We start from the raw sequence: 17,763 nt of genomic DNA, 5'->3' as shown, positions 1-17,763 counted from the left end.
GACCAGTTACCCAAATCAGTTGGGAAAAAGCCAAATTTTGTGGCAACCACTAATGGACACTGGGCATTGTTGTAGACTTATTGTTCATGATGATTTCAGCACGGTGCAGTATTATTAAAGCAGTGGCAATGTAGTCGAACAGTAACTCCAGCAGCTCCGACAAGCTTGCTGGGTTGAGGCCAATCAGATCGCTGTTCATATCTAAACAGACTGATGAGAATTGATCATTGTTATAGGTTGGAGAACATATGATGTATCTCCCGCGTTTAAACAACCAGTCAGCTACGTTTTGGTAGTAGACGATGACGACTAAAATGCAGCCTTGAATGCCCTGCCAGCAATCAGGCAGTGACTTCACACAGACTTTATTGTGAGCTGACATTATTATTTTTGACAGATGTGGCCTATTTGTTTCTTCAATTAGTATTTTTTTACTATTTACTATTACTATTTTTTGTGAGTTCTGTGGGATCATCATGGCCACCAGATAAGGTGAATAAGCCTTCATGTGCAGTATTGTGCAGCATGGCTTTGTTAGTCACCACATTAGAAACTTGGTTTAGATTTTTTTTCCTGTGCGTTTGTGCAGCATGATGCAGGATGGCAGGTTTACAAACGCGGTCCAGTAAATGTCTTACATGTGAGCCCATGCGACTATTCGTGACTGGTTTAGTGTCAACAATGGCCAGGTCAACTCAAACCCCCCCCCCCCCCCCCCCCCCTTTGCCTCGAGCTTTGTGTGCCATGGTGACGGCTAACCATTCTCACCTTGTTAGCTCTGTTGCCAGTTGGCCCGGCAATTATCCCTCCGGTCAATTTCAGAAGGTATTCAAAGTATTCGCTCCTTTCACAATCACCAGATAACTAAACATCCACCGGCACACCTGCTCCCAATACCCTCATCAACTCTGGATGCGGTGCACGGCAGCAGGCAGCAACCTCCAGTTCCAGCATGATGCTCATGTTGAATTGAACCGAGAATTTTGTGAACCGTTACACCCCTATCTATGGTATATTGCAAATATCATTTTTTTTATAACCGTTAGCGTACTGACAAATTTGTTAAAAAACAAATCAGACAAATCAGTGTTGGGTTCGGACACCTTGTGCATTGTTGTTTTTGATTTAATATTGGTACTAATGAGTGATTCAGACCATGATGAACATTTTTATATCATTTGTATAGCACCGGGCCATTTTAGTGTTTTACAGATATTTCTCGGGACTCTGACTTTGATCCTGGACAAACTGGGACGTCTGGTTACCGTAGACTGACAGGTGTGATGATTTATGGTAACAGCAGCCCTGCTGTTGTGACAGCAACACACATCTGTTCATCAGTGAATAAGACAGTCTCATCTCATTCAGTATCTCTACTGCATACATGTGACCTCAATGGACTCCTAATGTTTTATTCAGCAAACAGATGTACTGAATTACCAAACAGCTTTTTTTCTTACCTTCACTCCCAACCTGCTCTTTAACACACAGAGTTGTATGCATCTGACAAAACAAATCAAAATGATGGGACGAACTAGACATTTTATTTCTTTTAATTGATTTGTTTCCTTGTTTGATGTTGTTTGGATTATGTAACAATGTAAGGGAACATACACAACGCACATGTGAATACACGGCAAATATGCACACACCCATAAGCAATCTGCATGACCATGAAAACCGCATTACCATCATTTCATGTTGACAGCGATGAAGAGGAGGAATGTTGAACGTAGGCCGCAGCAAAGAGCGCCAAAGGGATTTCTCTTAATTCTGTAGCACGCCAACTAATCGGTTTCATCTTTTTTTTCCCCTTTCCTGCTCTCATTCTAGTGTGCATGAGTGAGTATGTGTGTGTGTGTGTGTGTGTGTCGTACAGAACCACAAGAGAGCCTGTATCACTATTCCTGCACAATAGGTCATTTTCTCATGGTAGTGCTGCCGTTAATCATCACTTTACTGAACACACGTTCAGTGACCTGTCACAACTGCTCTTTATGTAACTCAGTCTATTTGAAATGGACTGTGATAGTTGATGACTCACATGCTGCAAGAGGGCCTCCAAACGGTTTCCTCTGTCTCTGTCTTTGTGACAGCGAAAGAGGGGTTTGAAATAAAAAAAGATCTTTGAGTGCAGCCACGTTCAACAAAAATTGCACTATTGGAGTTAGTGCAATAGTTAAAACTATTGCTAATATTTTCAAGGAAATGACTGATTAGCGCTGAGCAATATGGCCTCATGCTACTGTAAATCTTTGTACTATACTTCAATCCATAATACTACATACAGAACCTACAAGGAGCTATTTTTGTTCAGGCTTGTGGGTGAAAACCATAGACTGTATATAAGAAATGGACGTAATCGTCATGACGTCACCCATTGGTTTGTGGACTGCCGTTTTGAAGCCTGGAGTTTGGCATTTTGGCCACTGCCATCTTGGCTTTTTACAACCAGTGAACATAAGTGACCATATTTGGACGCCGAGATACGGCTCTGGAAGCCACCTGTTAATCACAAGGTAGCCACGCCCCTAAAGCACACCCTGCTTTATGGTCTATTTGACTCTAAATGGACCATAACTTACGAAATGAACATCATGCTGAATGGAAGACTTCTATACAATCAGACCTCTTAATAATGCAACCGAAGAGTCGGTATCTGACGGTGTTGTCCTCGCTGACGTGTGTCTGTGGTTGGACAACTGAACTAATCAGAACTTTGAAGGTTTTGGGCCCCCTGAGAACAAACAGTTTGGGGTACGCGTTATCAAATTGTGATGGCCCAAGGTATAGGCTAACAAGAAACACTCGTGAGAGAGAAAGGTAGCAGAAAAAATCCTGAGGGCTTGACTTGGCGTCATTAGTAAATCAATTCTTAATAGTAGCAATAGGTACAATTTATAATCCCGCTATAGGGGTGCCTTATTTAAAAGAGGCACTTTCTTTCAAGCATGTTGTTTTATGAAAGAATAAAACCAAACAGAACTTCTTGGCGATAAATCATAATTATATACTGAAGTAAGCCGAGCATAACTGATGGGCCCTGCTTTATGAAACACATACACCTCTTTTGTTCCATTTGTTCATGGTGACTATCCATACATTTTATGCGCCACCTCTCACGTCTTTGCCATGATGCTCAAACTGCAGAGCCCTCGCTGTCACCTCACACCAATAAAAAAAAGCAAAGAACGGCTCGAATGTGTCAAATTGCGGTGCAAAAAGAATTCCCGTTGCTGTGAGGTGTGACTCTCAAAGACAGGTACAGTATGTTATACTCGCGACTCGGAACGTATGCGATAAAACACCCTTTGCGTGAGATCGGCTGCACGTCTTAACCCTGCAAATATGACTTATTTCATTAGTATTTCATGCTATCAGTGGCTGCTCTCTTTGGCTTTCTGACTGTCACACTGTTGTGCTTGGGCTACTCGTTGCTAATGCAATGACCAACAGGAACACTCATAGATACAACAAATAAAAATGCTTTATTGCTGATAAGGGCGCGCAAAAACAAAACACAAACTCGACACATGCGCTGGTGTTTTTGCACAAACACATGCAAGCAAACACAGAAATGTACATGCATCCACTCGCAGGTACACATGTGCATGGTTCACACATTCACATATGTGCATGAATACAAATATACTGTTTGTATGCACATACACAGTACATGGTTTCAGGCTCCACACACACACACACACACATTAACACTTTTGCATACATGCTTTCATATATGCAAATGTATACACACGATTTCATAGTTCTTGCTGGTGTGTGACAATCCTGTCAGAGGAGGAGGCGGAGGAGGAGGAGGCGGAGGAGGCTTGAGCCATGCCGAGTGGTGATTGGCCGTTGCCATACCAACGAGGGAGGGCCTGGTAGGGGGAGGAGCCAGGGTCTGATTATAAAACACTTGTGAGCAGCAGTTTCTCCTCTCCGGAGTAGTCCCCACTGTATGTCTGTCTATGTTTACTCTTCCCCGTCATCTGGCCAGTGAGGCAGCTCGCAGTGCTTCTGCTACAGAGGACAGAGAGTGAGCCATCGCAGGGACTCGTGGACACACCCCCCCCCATCTTGTGGATTTTACCTCAGCGTGAGTGACACCTGCAGGAGAGGGAAACCTGAGTGGAGAGGCCCCGGAATCTGCTCCCCGGTGCTGCCCCCCCCACCCCAGTCCCCATCCTCTGTCCCTCCTGGATGACCTGTTCTCCTCTGTAAGTAGCCCTGCTGCAGCCACATCCACTCACACGTTGTCATGAAGACTTAAGAGCATGGGATCAGGGATCGGCAGGGGAGTCACAGACACGGGGTACATAGTGCTGTACTTTATTCATTATTTGTACTATGTTCATTATTTTCTTTTTCAGGATTCCTCGGGGGCTTCCTGCCTGGTTGCTTTACTCTCTTTTTATGGCCTGAAGATCTATTAATGGCGCTCGGCATGTAATGACATCGCGGTGCAAAATATGAAACGGGTGTAAATTGGATTACACTGTAACCTGAGAAAAGCACATATTGTTCCGTACCAAACTATTGGCCACATTAGTTCTGTGACTGATGGGAATCACCAAGATAAAGTCATGCTGTTACTTATGATAACAATGTGATACATTATGAGAATAGATGAGGCCTCTTTTTTCTGTCTTAAATTGGAAGTGAATGTTGCTTCTGTGTCCACCGCTGCCATAAGAACATCTTAAGATATGTGGAAGCACAACACCCACGAGCCCACTCACTCGTCCACCTCTCTCCTCTCTGATAAGCCTCATGCATTAGTACTCGCATGTAAACTGACACTGGACCAGTAGTAATGCAGGAAGGCACACTCAAATACACAGAGGTCTGTCCATAGCCACTGTACACACAGCACTGTTTACCTTTAAGTGCCTGTGTGTGTGTGTGTGTGTGTGTGTGTGTGTGTGTGTGTGTGTGTGTGTGTGTGTGTGTGTGTGTGTGTGTGTGTGTGTGTGTGTGTGTGTGTGTGTGTGTGTGTGTGTGTGTGTGTGTGTGTGTGTGTGTGTGTGTGTGTGTGTGTGTGTGTGTGTGTGCACAACTAGTTCCCTTTTCATGTCATGGTCATGCGTTGCTGAATCATGCAGAGTTCAGACTGCAGCGTTGTTGACGCCATCACCAAAATAAACAGCCTGTTAGTGAGAATTTGCTCATGTGTTGCATGTTGAACACACTAAGAACTCTGAAGTAATGTGTTAAGTCATTACTGTAATGATGTTTAAGGGTCTTCAAAAGCATCAAAATGCCCCATTAGAGATTTTTCTTTTCCATGTTACAGCATGTATGTTTGTTTTAAATTAGGTTTTTTATCATGCAGCTATGACATTTGATAATAAACTTGACAACCTGATAAACCTCTCTTCCAAGCAGCAATCGCCCAATGAATGAACTAAGCACGGCATGTTCGTCCAGCTTCAGCTTTTATCAATATGCTGTAGCAGTGTGCATGCATGGAGCTTTATAGGAGTAATGTCCAGTACAGCCTAAGGGTTCACAAGGTCGTGCAATTTTTTTCTTCTTTTTAAATAGTCAAAACACAAGAGCAAAGGTATCAGGAATGGATTAATCGGTGTGTTGTATCTGCTCTGGCGTAAGCCGTTGGTGTTAGCGTGCCTTGCTAACTAGCTTACCGCCTACATTTTTATTATGTCCGGAGCCACAGAGTTCTATATCATTAGCTAACTATTATTTTGTGTGATCACGAGTGACGTTACAAAAAAATTCCCATTTAAGAGCAACATGTTTACCGCGTGGTTTGCCAGTATGGCTGCAACTACATCGCAGTTGAAGCTAACATCGGTAGCTCTGTCCTGCTCTTTGTCGGGTTTGGGAACGTTTTGCTCTTAACGCCAACCTGAGCAAAACTCATAGTGTTACGTTACCCAAACTTGTTGATTTGTCCTTATTCTGAAATCTTTTTCTTTTGTAAAAGTGGAACACAAACAAAAAAAGCATAAATCTAACACCTGTGTTGCTTGTACTAGGCTGTTTTTTTTTAAATGGTAAACAAAACAATAAAACCGTCTTGAATCATGAAGCTTGATATCATGAGTGTATTTGGAAAAGAGTCAGTAAAACCAAAGTAAACGTTAATTAACTCACTAGCTAGAGTTGATTTAATCGACCAGCGACAGTTGTCAGCTGGCAAAATAGAATAGAAATAGTTTTTGTCTACTCCGTCTAAAATCATAACCACTATGTAAATGTTCAAGATGAATAGTTTTACAGTTATAGTGATAGTAATTGGAATCTTGCTTGTAGGTTGAATTAATTAAATGTAGTAAAGCATAATTTGTTAATAAATCAAATGAAATTAGACAAACTGAATTGTAGAGTTTCAAAAATAAAAGCGTGACTGGAACAGTGTTACGTACGTCACAAGTTAAATATAGAGCACTGAATTTAGACCCCCAACTACACTGAATATACACTGAATTGATGCCAAACATAGCTATCATAATAATGAACATGTCATTCTTTCTGTCCTTTTTTTAGTATTCTGTCTTTGCCAGCTTTCAGTCTGTAGTGTGCTTTTCAAAGTGGTCCTAATCTTAATTCCAGTAACAGCACAATTACCTTCTTGAACAGCCTGGCACTGTCATTTTGAATCCAAAGTTGCAATCTTTTACCTTGACACGCTCCCCCGGCTGAAGCACAATTGTAATGTTTACACAAACAGATTATTATTGAGGACCGGATTCCTCGCACGGCCCTGGGGCCCACTCAGCCATGATAACGCAAAGACAGACCCTACCATATTTAACAAGCCCCCTCTCACAGATGAACAAACGCATGCAAACATTTGGTCAAACGCAGCAAATGGAAGGCCGTTTGTGGTTTACACAGCGCCGAGTTCTACTGGCTACTGTAATGAAACACTGACAGGTTAAATGCTTCAGCAAGCAAGCGTCTTTTGTGAAAATAAAACCATCATTTCACAACCTGAGACTCCATGCGTTCTCATTGTGTGTCTAAATTACACTGCGATGGCTGTATTCTAGTGGTGGAGCCTGTTTCCCCAACAACAACACAAAGATAACTAACACAAGATATCTTCAGTGGTTTTGTGTGAAGATGGAACTGTGTGGGCAGTGTGTTTTTATGCAGGTCAGTGACACTATAATTACTAGGTAAAGCAGTTTACCTCTTATTGTTGCCATTTGGAGATGCTAGCATGCAAAATTGCCAGTAGCACTGAGGAACATTGTGTTCCTGTGTCTTCTTGTTACATTCCATTCTCTACTCTTTTTTTTCTCTCACTCTTTGCAGGAATGCTCTACTGAGTATTCTTATAAATATACAAAAATTGTGTTTATATTCAGTGTTACTCTCCAAAACCCAATGTGTGAATGCACTTCCTTTCTCCTAAAACAATTGCTAAGCCGATCTTTGATGGTGTGTTTGTTAATAGTAGCGCAAGTTGGATGCTGTCTTTGTGTGCATGAGCTGCCAGGGTCGCATGGAATTCCTAAAAAAAGACCTAAAGGACCCAAGTGTTGCTGGGCATGCTTTCCTCACTCACGCCTAATATGCTTGAAAAGCTCTTCACAGGTGGGCGGGTGGTGCATTCACAGCCGAGACATCCAGCTCATTTAAAAATGTCCACCCTATCTGTGGCTGCCAACGCTTTAGAATGAACTACGTTGTTTTCAAGGAATGCTGGACAAACAAAAATTGTGTTCAGCACTGTCTGATGGAGAGAAGCTGATTGATGAGCGGTTGGGCATCCTGGCATCCAGGGTTCGCTCCTCTGGGCAGGAGGGTAGAGCCAGTGTGTTCTTTGCGCTTTGCATAATTGCAGGCTTCTGTCTCCCAAGTTGCTAGTATAGTGCTGTAGCTGTGATAGCTTATTAGAGGTTGGCTCGCACACCGACAGAGACAGACGCCACCTTGGGAAATCTAAATAATGTGTTGTGTGCGAGTGGTGTGAGGAAAGCTGTGAGTCATGGAACCGCTCCTGTCAGATACGGGACCACAAGCCAGAACCCGAGGGAAAACGTCCCATCAGTAAAATCACATGCACATAATGTGACGTAAAGCCGTCTGACAGATGTAAAGGTCTAAAACTCTGATGCACGTTTTTGACATTAAACTGAAATATATTTCTATCTAAAGTCATGTGTAGCTAATTTAATGGTCATGGTTCAAAAGTAATTCTGAAGTAAATAACAATGTAAGACAGACCTAATGATCACGATTGGGTTTGGCAAATAAAGATACAATTTGTCAGCAGCCAGGTGATGAATACTTCACTGGTATATTCAGCTGTGACTTACCACTAAATATATCTATATAAATACACAACCACCTGATTCAAGCCACCCACCTACTAAGAAAATTACTACACTATGAGAAATTACCCACTCTAATTTAAGAAGCTGAAGTGCTCGCTGTTGGTAAAGTCACTAAGTAATGCTAACAGTAGCTGCTAACACCTCTTCCGAAGCCCAAAGTCCAACCAGCCAAAGGCAATAACTGAGGCCTTGAGATGGTTTATTTACGAGGAAATGCAACCGTTTAGAGTTGTTTTTAAAATACCACTTTAACTCATTATCACTCCCAACTCCTCAAATACTGTTCTTTGGTCAGAGGCCCGTCAGGTTTGGACGTGTCAGCAACAGCGTGTCAGTTTTGCCCTCGTTACATGCATACAGTGTCTTTTCAAAATAAACTTCCAACATAGGTTTAGGTTTGGAGAAGATTGTAATCTGGAAAATAAGTAATTGTTACATAACTCACAAATGCGGCATTAGTTACATAACATAAGCAAGTTGAAATAAGTCAACGTTGTCATGGCTTCAAACGGGACACAAACAGTGGTCTCCTAGATGTAAGTCCATATGTGTTTGACCCAAGCACCAATTCCAACATCCTCCTAAGGTGGACTTTCTTGTTCTTTCTACTACATTAGATGCTCTGGTACTTCTGATACTGACATGGATGGGTTTAGATCCGGGTCAATTGATTAGTTGGTTACAGATGCCTCGGTACATCGATATCAAACACAGACTGAGCGCGGCATTTAATGAGTTAGGAGCGAGACCTGGTTGTTCTGGAAGTCACTGATGGGGGAACAGATCTAAGTCTGACTGCTAAGCCCTTAGTTAGTTATGTCCACAAACACAGATGCTTCCAGAATTCAGTGTTTACAAGACTGAAAACATCTGTAGAATAAGATGTGGACACATCGCATTTCAGAAAGCTCCAGCTGAACTTGTTATTTCTTCCTGTCAGCAGGAAGTTTACCAAATACAATTTTACAGTTTGCCATGTTGGCCTCGCTGAATTCAGTTCATGCTTTCAGTCACAACAGACGTCGATTAGACTGAGCCCGTCTGGGGATTATAACTGTCTGCGTCACTGCTTTCTCCTCTTTATCTTTCAATCTCCAGACTCTTCCTTTTGGATTCTCTTTCTTCTTTTCTCCTTTACCCCTGGACCTTTTTCCCTCCATGCTGTCCTCATCCCCCATGAGCATAATACGCTGTTTTGTTTTCAGTTTTATTTGTGGCAGCTCATCCGCAGAGACATTTTTTAATTTGAGACACATTGTGTGGCAACTCACCTCAGCGTCTGCATTCCGTCTCGTCTCTGATGCCGCTCTGATGTTGGCAATCTGTGTCCATGTGCATGTTTTGGAAGGGTTGGGTTCAGGTGTTGAAAGCCTACAGAGAGAGAGAAGAGACACTGTCGGAAGGAGTGAACCAAAGCCTCGTCAAACAGTCAAACACACTGCATGTTCTTTCTCTCGATTAGACCACTCATCCTGTTAATATGGGACTGCCTGAACATGTATAGTCAGATCAGATTCGCCATCATGCAGCTTTGACCTTTTGCAGGTGCTCTACTGTAAGATGGCTTCAACTGTGAGCAGAATACCTGAGGCTAAGGCTGGGACATCATGAATTTAACATGCGAACATGGACTCCTACTATGTGGACCTACATGCAAGAGTGTGTGTGTAGAAGCAACAGGTGAAGATATGTGTGTGGCCACACCCAAAAGATGCTAATTCATAGCGACTTGTTCGATTCTTTTTCTACTTCATCATTGGTGCTAAGTGCTTAGCAAGCTGTTCAAACTATGCATAGGGAGGAAGATGAATGGGTTATACAAACACATGACTTTCACCCAGGAGACTGCTGTTCGCGGGGCGTGTGAAACCAAACGTAAACCTAACCGAGTTGTTTTGTTGCCTAAACAACAGCTTCTGCACAGCGGATGCTTGGAGACTGATCACTGTGTCGACGGCCCATTATTCTGAAACACCAATAGTTAAACAAATGTCCCAAAACCCCATTTGTCCCGTTATCCCGAAAACACACACACAGTTATGGCTAATTATGACGCTTATTATGTATCAAATGTTAGTCAGACTTTTTGTGGCGACTGGACTGCGTCGCGTCCTTTGAGGATTATCAGTTACCTAGAGACTACTTTACTTCCTGCCTTTGAGTGGCTGCCCCGCCCCCTAATTGTTTTCACATGTCCTTCTTTGGCTCTGCTGTCACCTGTTTGTTTTTTATTTACTGCTTTAACTTGCCTGCTTTTGGACCCTGCGAGTCATCTGCTCAATAAATAATTGAACTTTTCCCGCTACCTCAATCAATCCATCTGCGTTTTGGATCCAACTTCTGACACTGTCGCATACAGATAACTGTGAATCTCCAAACAAAAGAAACCACCGCGACATGTGTGGCCTGCTGCGCAAACCATGCTGGTGCCCTGTGACACAATAGGCCAGTCTGATCTTGACCTCCAGCACTGTTGTTGTCCACTCACAGCCACTGGACACAGTAGGCCAACTGTTCACATGGGGACAGGGGGGGGGTGACATGTAGACAGACACGGGAGAGGACAACAGAGGGTTTAATTGTTAACTGTTGTGAACTTTTCTGAGCAAAATCCTGAAAAGTGAGATTGACGAGGAGCCAAGGAAAGTGAGAGATAAACAAGTGAAGGAAAAAGATAACTGTGTCAAGCAGAGAAATGGAGGATCTGTTGTACGGCCATATACCAGAGCAAATAAGGCAGCGATTGTTGTCTCGTGAGGCCCAACTCCAAAAAAAGATGGGATGGAAGGAAACAAAAGGTCATCTTTATTACGTCTACAGCCCGGACACAAAGAGAACAAGAGGAGAATGTGACGTGTTTTGACCATGTGCTTTGCTTAACGTTCATAAAGATGTCAGACAACAGTATGCTGGATGTTTCATAATAGATAAGAAGGATATGGACTCAAGGTCTAGGCTTAACGTTTTTCTCCACAACACTGCACAGGGGGATGTCTGGCAGGATTGATTATCAGTGTGGGACGAGACAGGAAGAAAACCCTATTGGGTTTTTCTTCTATCTCTTAAAGAATCACCCTTTTCGCAGACAGGACTTAAGCCAAGTCTCTCTAACGTGCCCATTTAAGAATAGCGTTCGGGGTGAAAATGGCGTTCACTGCAGCCTGGAGGAAGTGAAGGGCAGGAGTTCCTATTTAGTCAGACAGTGTTGTTTAAGGCAACGATCATGCTGTTTGGCGTTCATGAGAATATTATTATATTATTATTGTTTCACCAACCATGTTCTCGTCAAGCTTGTTTCCAGCAGCAGGCAGCTATTATCAGAGAAATAAAAGCTCTGATGAACTCACTGTACACTACCATCTTAGCACTAAAAACAGCAGACGAGTGTAGTTAGAGACTAGCTAGTGAACACAGTGGGGCATTCAGCACCTAAAATAGACGGGAGATGTTTTTCTCAAGATTGGTGGAGACCAAAACCGAGCTAAAAGTAATGTGAACTGACCCGTTCTCACTGCAAACTTATCAAATACGGATGATGTGGGCATGCACCAACGCACCCTTTAATGTCCGTGTAAGACGCACCCCGGGCTTTTAAATAACTCCAATCTTAACCCATCCGCATCCTTATTAGATGGTCAGAGCAACTGATGTAGCGTACAAAGAGCGAGGAGACCAATGTTTGTGTACCGTGTGAAATGTTTACTTATTTTGCTGTGGTTTCGTTACATGACTTACAAACTTAAGTCAAGCCAGTTACGTAACAAACGTAGGCCCCTTATTTTACGTAACAAACCTACTTATCTTAACCCAAACTATGATTTTTTCCAAACTCTAACCAAGTACTTTGGTGCCTAAACCTAAACAAGTACTGTAGTTCTGTTGCTTTAGCAAACCCAAAAACTATGTAAACGTACTTTGAAAGTTTATTTTGAAAAGAAACCAAATGCATGTCACGTTTCATGTAAACATGGACATTTATTTTGAAAAGACACTTTGTATACCATAAGCGGACTTGAATTCATCAGGTGGCCAGACACCATATGAATAGTCTGCTAACGTGTGTTTCAAGTCTGTTAGAGGTTGAATAAATAGTTTCCTCACATGTTAGTCATACAATTTTAGTTAATAAGCCAATGTCGTGTTTTCACCTTGTGGCCAAAACATCAATCAACGCAGCTACAACTTTTGTTTTCAAACTGTTCTCAAATCTTTCTCCTAGATTACACAAGCGTAAACCAACATCCTTACTACAGCCTCTACTTGTTCTGCTTGCCTGTTTCCAGCCCGACTGGCTGAAGTTTGTCTGTGAATCACTTATTCAGTTTTTGTTAAACAAAATTGAAATGTTGTGTTGATAAAACACTTATAATTGTTAAGTGTCAACGCTGCAGTTAACTTTTATAAAATAAATTGTATATATCCTATTTGCTAAAACTGTCACTATATTATGACAGCAGAACATGAGACATACTTTGTGGAAAGAAAATCTGGTTCCTCTGCCTCCCTTTATAATGGGCTGTAAGATTCCACACGTCCAAAGAAAAACAACCAATCGGAGCCGAGGACTCTCTAATGCAGCTGTCAATCACTGCTGGTTAAACTTGAGAACTCAGACAGCTCTGATCAAATATGAATCAAGATCCTATTACTGCATTGACTATTTCTCTTCTCAAATGTTTAACTGTGAAATTAGAAAGTTTGCTTGGTTTTTGGCATGACTGGTCACAAAAAGAACCCCAAACTCAACCTCTTACTTTACGACAATAGATTGTATGTAAGAAGTGGACGTAGTAACCGCTACGTCACCCATTGGTTCGTGTGGACTACGGTTTTGAAGCCTCGAGGTCGGCTTTTTGACCGTTGACATCTTGGTTTTTGGCTGCCACCATCTTGGTTTGTTGGAACCAGAAGTGACACGAGAGGGTGGAGCTAAGTAGGCCTGACACTACATTTTTATGCGACCACATTGTTGCAATTAACTGTCAGTCAGAAACTGAAAACACAAAGTGAAAGAGTTAAAAAGGTGTGACATGAAAACATGGGCAATGCAGTGGTAGCGACCTGTCAATCACAAGGTAGCCCCGCCCTAAGCATACCCTGCTGTATGGTTTATGTTACCTTAAATGGACCATAAATGTACTAAATGAACATCATGCTGTATTGAAGAAGACTTGAAACTAGAGATTGAGACCATAAACTCATGTTTACAATGTTTACTGAGGTAATAAATCAAGAGAGAAGTAGAGTCATTTTCTCATAGACTTCTATACAATCTGACTAATTTTTGCAGCCACCAGACTCACCCCAGGTGGTCTTCAAACGGAATGCAGGTTTAACATACTTTCCTATTGGGTTCACGTTTCGTACCTTTGTTCACGACTCAAACTCAAACTTTATTTCTGTTACCTACAGACACTGCTGGACGGTCGTTCTAGTTCACCTGATGTCATAATGTGTGTATGAATTCAGGCTGTGTTGATTTGAGTTCCAAATACGCAGTTGATTTCACTAAACACTGCCCTGCTGCAAAAACATGCTTTATCTCAATTACCTGTGTGTCTTGTAGTTGGACGGCTGGATATCGGCACAATCGCAAATTGGATTAGTTGCATTACGGACTAAACACACCAGCTGTTTAACAGTGATTCTCTCTTACCACTTCTGTGAGGCAGCACTCTGTTGTACAAGATAAGCTGTACTTTCAGTCCGTATGAACTACTGGAGCACACAGTAATGTCACCTCAGGCCCAAGGTCAGTTCTAGCGCATATGACCCAACACATACACAGATTACACAGACAGATGTGCTCTCTTGCACACACACACACACACACACACACACACACACACACACACACACACACACACACACACACACACACACACAATGACTTAACAACATGGAAAAAGGAGGGTATGAGAAAAAAATTAAAAGAACAAAGCAACGTTTGGGAAATTTCCTCCCATTATTTGTTACTGAATTTATCTTCTGAGCGATATAACTGAAGCAATGTTTGTGTCGTCAGTCGGGTGCTTGGCCTCGGTCATGGAGTGCTAAGAAGCACATCTTCTTTTCTTATTGGAATTCTGAAACGCCTTGCATCCATTCGGATACATTGCCTCCTGGCTGTAGGCACAGTGTAACCTATCCATTTCTCTTGTGAAAACGTTGCTTCATAGTTTGTGTTGCTGTGATTCTATAGGTGTCCTTTTATCGACACAAGTGGTTGCCACCATTAATGTGACTTTGAAAGCAAGATATCTGAAGTTTGGTAACCGTTTCAGACTGACACAGAGAAAGTCTGAGCGAGTCTTCTCCTCTGTCTCCCTCGCTGCCCCTCCCCCTCCAACCTCTTGCCTCTCCCAGAGATCACAGCTTGTGTTGGCAGCCCTGTCAGAAGCAGGAAGCGGTCGGGCTAATGGTCTGCCCTGACGGCCGCTCATTCATTCATTCATTCATTTACTCAGTTTCGACAAGCTGGACTGAGAAAACAAAGTGAAAGAGAGTCAGAAATATATTTGCCTGAGGTTTTCGTCATCGCCCAGAGTGAGTCACAGTTGTGTATCTCCGTGCCGTACATGTAGATAGATTGTTGTATGTGTGTCATATTTTGCTGATGACGGTGCCCATTGACCTGTATACAACAATGAAGCCCATGTAAACAAGCCCTGCATCTCTTCCCATCAGCTGGCCCCATTGTACATGAGCACACACGAGGGGACTTGTGAATATTCATTTAGCCGGAGCGGATGGCTCACTGGACCGCTGACATAGGGCTTTTTTGCTGAATAAAACACACTCGTCCTCATCCCCCCCACCCACCTCTGCCCAACCCCTTTACCACTGACTTCCTGTTTTGATGCCGGTGGCCGTAGTTAGAATGGATATTGATATCATCAGCTGCTTTGCCCAACGTTTTTTAAAGCGGCTGCGCCTGTTGCGAAGCATCTCGGTGTGATCGGCCCCTTAGTCTTTCATAGCCAGACCACAGTGGTGTGGCAGCGCTAAATAAAGGTCTGGCTGCACACATTGTCCTTCTCCCATCTGTAATGTTACAGACGCTGGCTTATGAATGGCCCATCGTCGACTTGGCTGTACTTTGAAAGGGTTGTCATCTGAAAGTTCCGAGAAAAAGAATGAAGGTTGCATCCAAAACCACAAGGAGAAAAGATGCAACCCCCTATGATGATGCATTAGCCGGTGTAGTCAGACGGTGCCACACAATGTACAACTTCCTCCATTTGACAGAGTAGCTCTGAGAATGATGCCAAATACTCCTGATTGGCTGCAAGCGTTCTGATTCTAAAATGGTACCCTTCTCCAAACAGAGGAGTCTGTTGTCTACGAAATAAATGAGGCGCAACCGCCAGTTTGACACACAGCGTCCGTCGCAATCAGGAATTTTCTCACTCACGACCCGTGCAATTAAGTTGTTCGAGAGGGCAAACAAGAGCGCAAAGGGAATAAAGAGGGGCTCCCAATCAGAATGGGGGGCAGATGCATTCATCCGTTAGATAAGAAACCCTTTACAGATTCTATTTCACACACCAGAGCAGAGCAACAGATGAGAGGCGAGGAGAGAAAAGAAAGCGAGTGAGGACACGGTCAGTGTATAAAGAGAGTTCAGGCTCTCTCCTGTGTGAGACTCTGCAAACAGCAAACGTGTTGCAGGCCCACTTGCGGCTGTCTGAACAGAAACGAGTGCGTTCTTTTTTGTCCAAGACCATATTAGTGATTTTCAGCCTGTGAGTACAGTTGGGGCTGCTCTATAAGAAAAGAAAGAAATAGGTGTCTGTGTATCATTGGCCATGATTGTAAACGGGAAGGGATGTCTGCACACTGCAAGTCGTTACATTTTGAGTGATGCTTGACAAATAGTTGGGAATGAAGCTATTTTAGATATGCATGTAGACCCTGAGTTGTTATCGCACCCATCCAGCTTTATTATCATTATATACCCATATTTATGGCCCGAGCACGAAGGTACCAAGGGCCCAGTCGTCCCCTGGAATTGAAAGTATCAGAAACCTGTTGTTTTTGAAGACATTATTGTTATTATTATTATTGGTTTATTTCTCATCTTTAGTTTTCTTCATTTTTTCCGCTCAAGATGCATAAAGTCTTTTTTGTATCTTTTCAATGTCATTGCTGCTCTCTCACTGGTTTGGAATTTGAAAAGAATTACAGCACTTCATTAAACCGACCCCCAAATGTATTTTATTTAAAGCTACTAAATGCGTGCTTGTTTGGTAGAGGACAGTAAATTATTTCCTGAAAATGTCCATTTCGCCCATCTCTAAGCTTATTGTTTTGTTACTATTTCTTGGCAAAAATGGCATTAAATGTTATCAGTTTTTATTTAAGAAGTTCAATTTTATAAATTCATTACATTTAAAAATAATGTATTCATGTGTCCACTTAACGTTAGCTATTGATACCAAATAAAGTTAAAGTACATCACTATTCAAACTGCTACAGATACAGCTTCTTATTTTGCTGCCTTAATGAGCTTCGTATAATATTGTGTTACCGCTAACAGCAATTCCATCATTTTCTTTATTGTTTGTTGGGGTAAATGCACCGTCTAAATAATTGGTGATCGCTGAGTGCACATGGTCACAGGAGTTTGAGAAAATGGTGTCCCAACTGGCACACAATCATGTTCATGAGCATCCATGTTTAATTATTTAGGGCGTACTTTATCTGCCATAGTTTAGGATTCCTTAAAAATCATTACATTGATATATTTGATTATAATCAAACTGGTATCCAAAAAGAACCCAAAGCTAGGTAAGAAAAAAGATCTACACCAAGCAAAATGCAAAACATTTCAAAACTTCTTACATATCTTTCAACCTGAACTCTTACTACTACTACTACTACTGATTTCTGCTCGCTAGCTTTCTGCTTCACAACAGCCCACTGACCAATCACGGCGCACGTTAATGCTGAGCTGCAGGTTAAGGCTGACATACTTGTAGCAGGCTACCTAGGATGCTCTGACATGTCAAAGAATACGCCTAACATGTCAAACTAAAGATCTGATTGGTCGAAGACTATGACAATCAACAATATCGTCCCCATTTACTTAATCTGCAAAATCTACCTAGTGGGCCTGGGGCCTCTCTTCTTACCTAGAGACACAGAGGTGAAATCTGATTGGATAAAAGCTCTCCTTAAAACAAGCTGCACTGGAAGCAGAGCAACTCAGGAAGACAGTAGTTATAAGCTAATAATTCAAATACATATAGTGTATTTATGAAAAATTATAAAATAGCTATAACTTTGTGATTCTGTTTAGGCCAGCAGAGAAGGCTTTGCTGGCCCTGACGGCCCACCACTGAGAGGAAGATATGTGACCTGAAAGCCCAGCTGGATGAGGTTCAGGCTAAACCCCCTCAGGTAATAGATAGTCGTCTCCAGGCTGTCTATAACCCCTGCAGCGGAGTCC

The 17,763-nt window shown here is 42.4% G+C and overlaps 1 protein-coding gene across 1 annotated transcript in view; it reads left to right on the top strand.

The window, feature by feature from the left end:
* Window positions 1-4,113: 4,113 nt before the first annotated feature.
* The window catches only part of cdk18 (cyclin dependent kinase 18), a gene marked incomplete at its 3' end in the record, with an annotated part of 40,111 nt that continues 26,461 nt past the window's right edge, over window positions 4,114-17,763 (top strand). Inside the window, exon 1 of the mRNA XM_079156820.1 lies at window positions 4,114-4,220. The remainder of the gene's footprint in view (window positions 4,221-17,763) is intronic.

This window comes from Pholis gunnellus, assembly GCF_910591455.1.
Source record: "Pholis gunnellus genome assembly, chromosome: 3".
Taxonomy (NCBI): Eukaryota; Metazoa; Chordata; class Actinopteri; order Perciformes; family Pholidae; genus Pholis; species Pholis gunnellus.
This window is presented reverse-complemented; position numbering and strand designations above follow the sequence as displayed.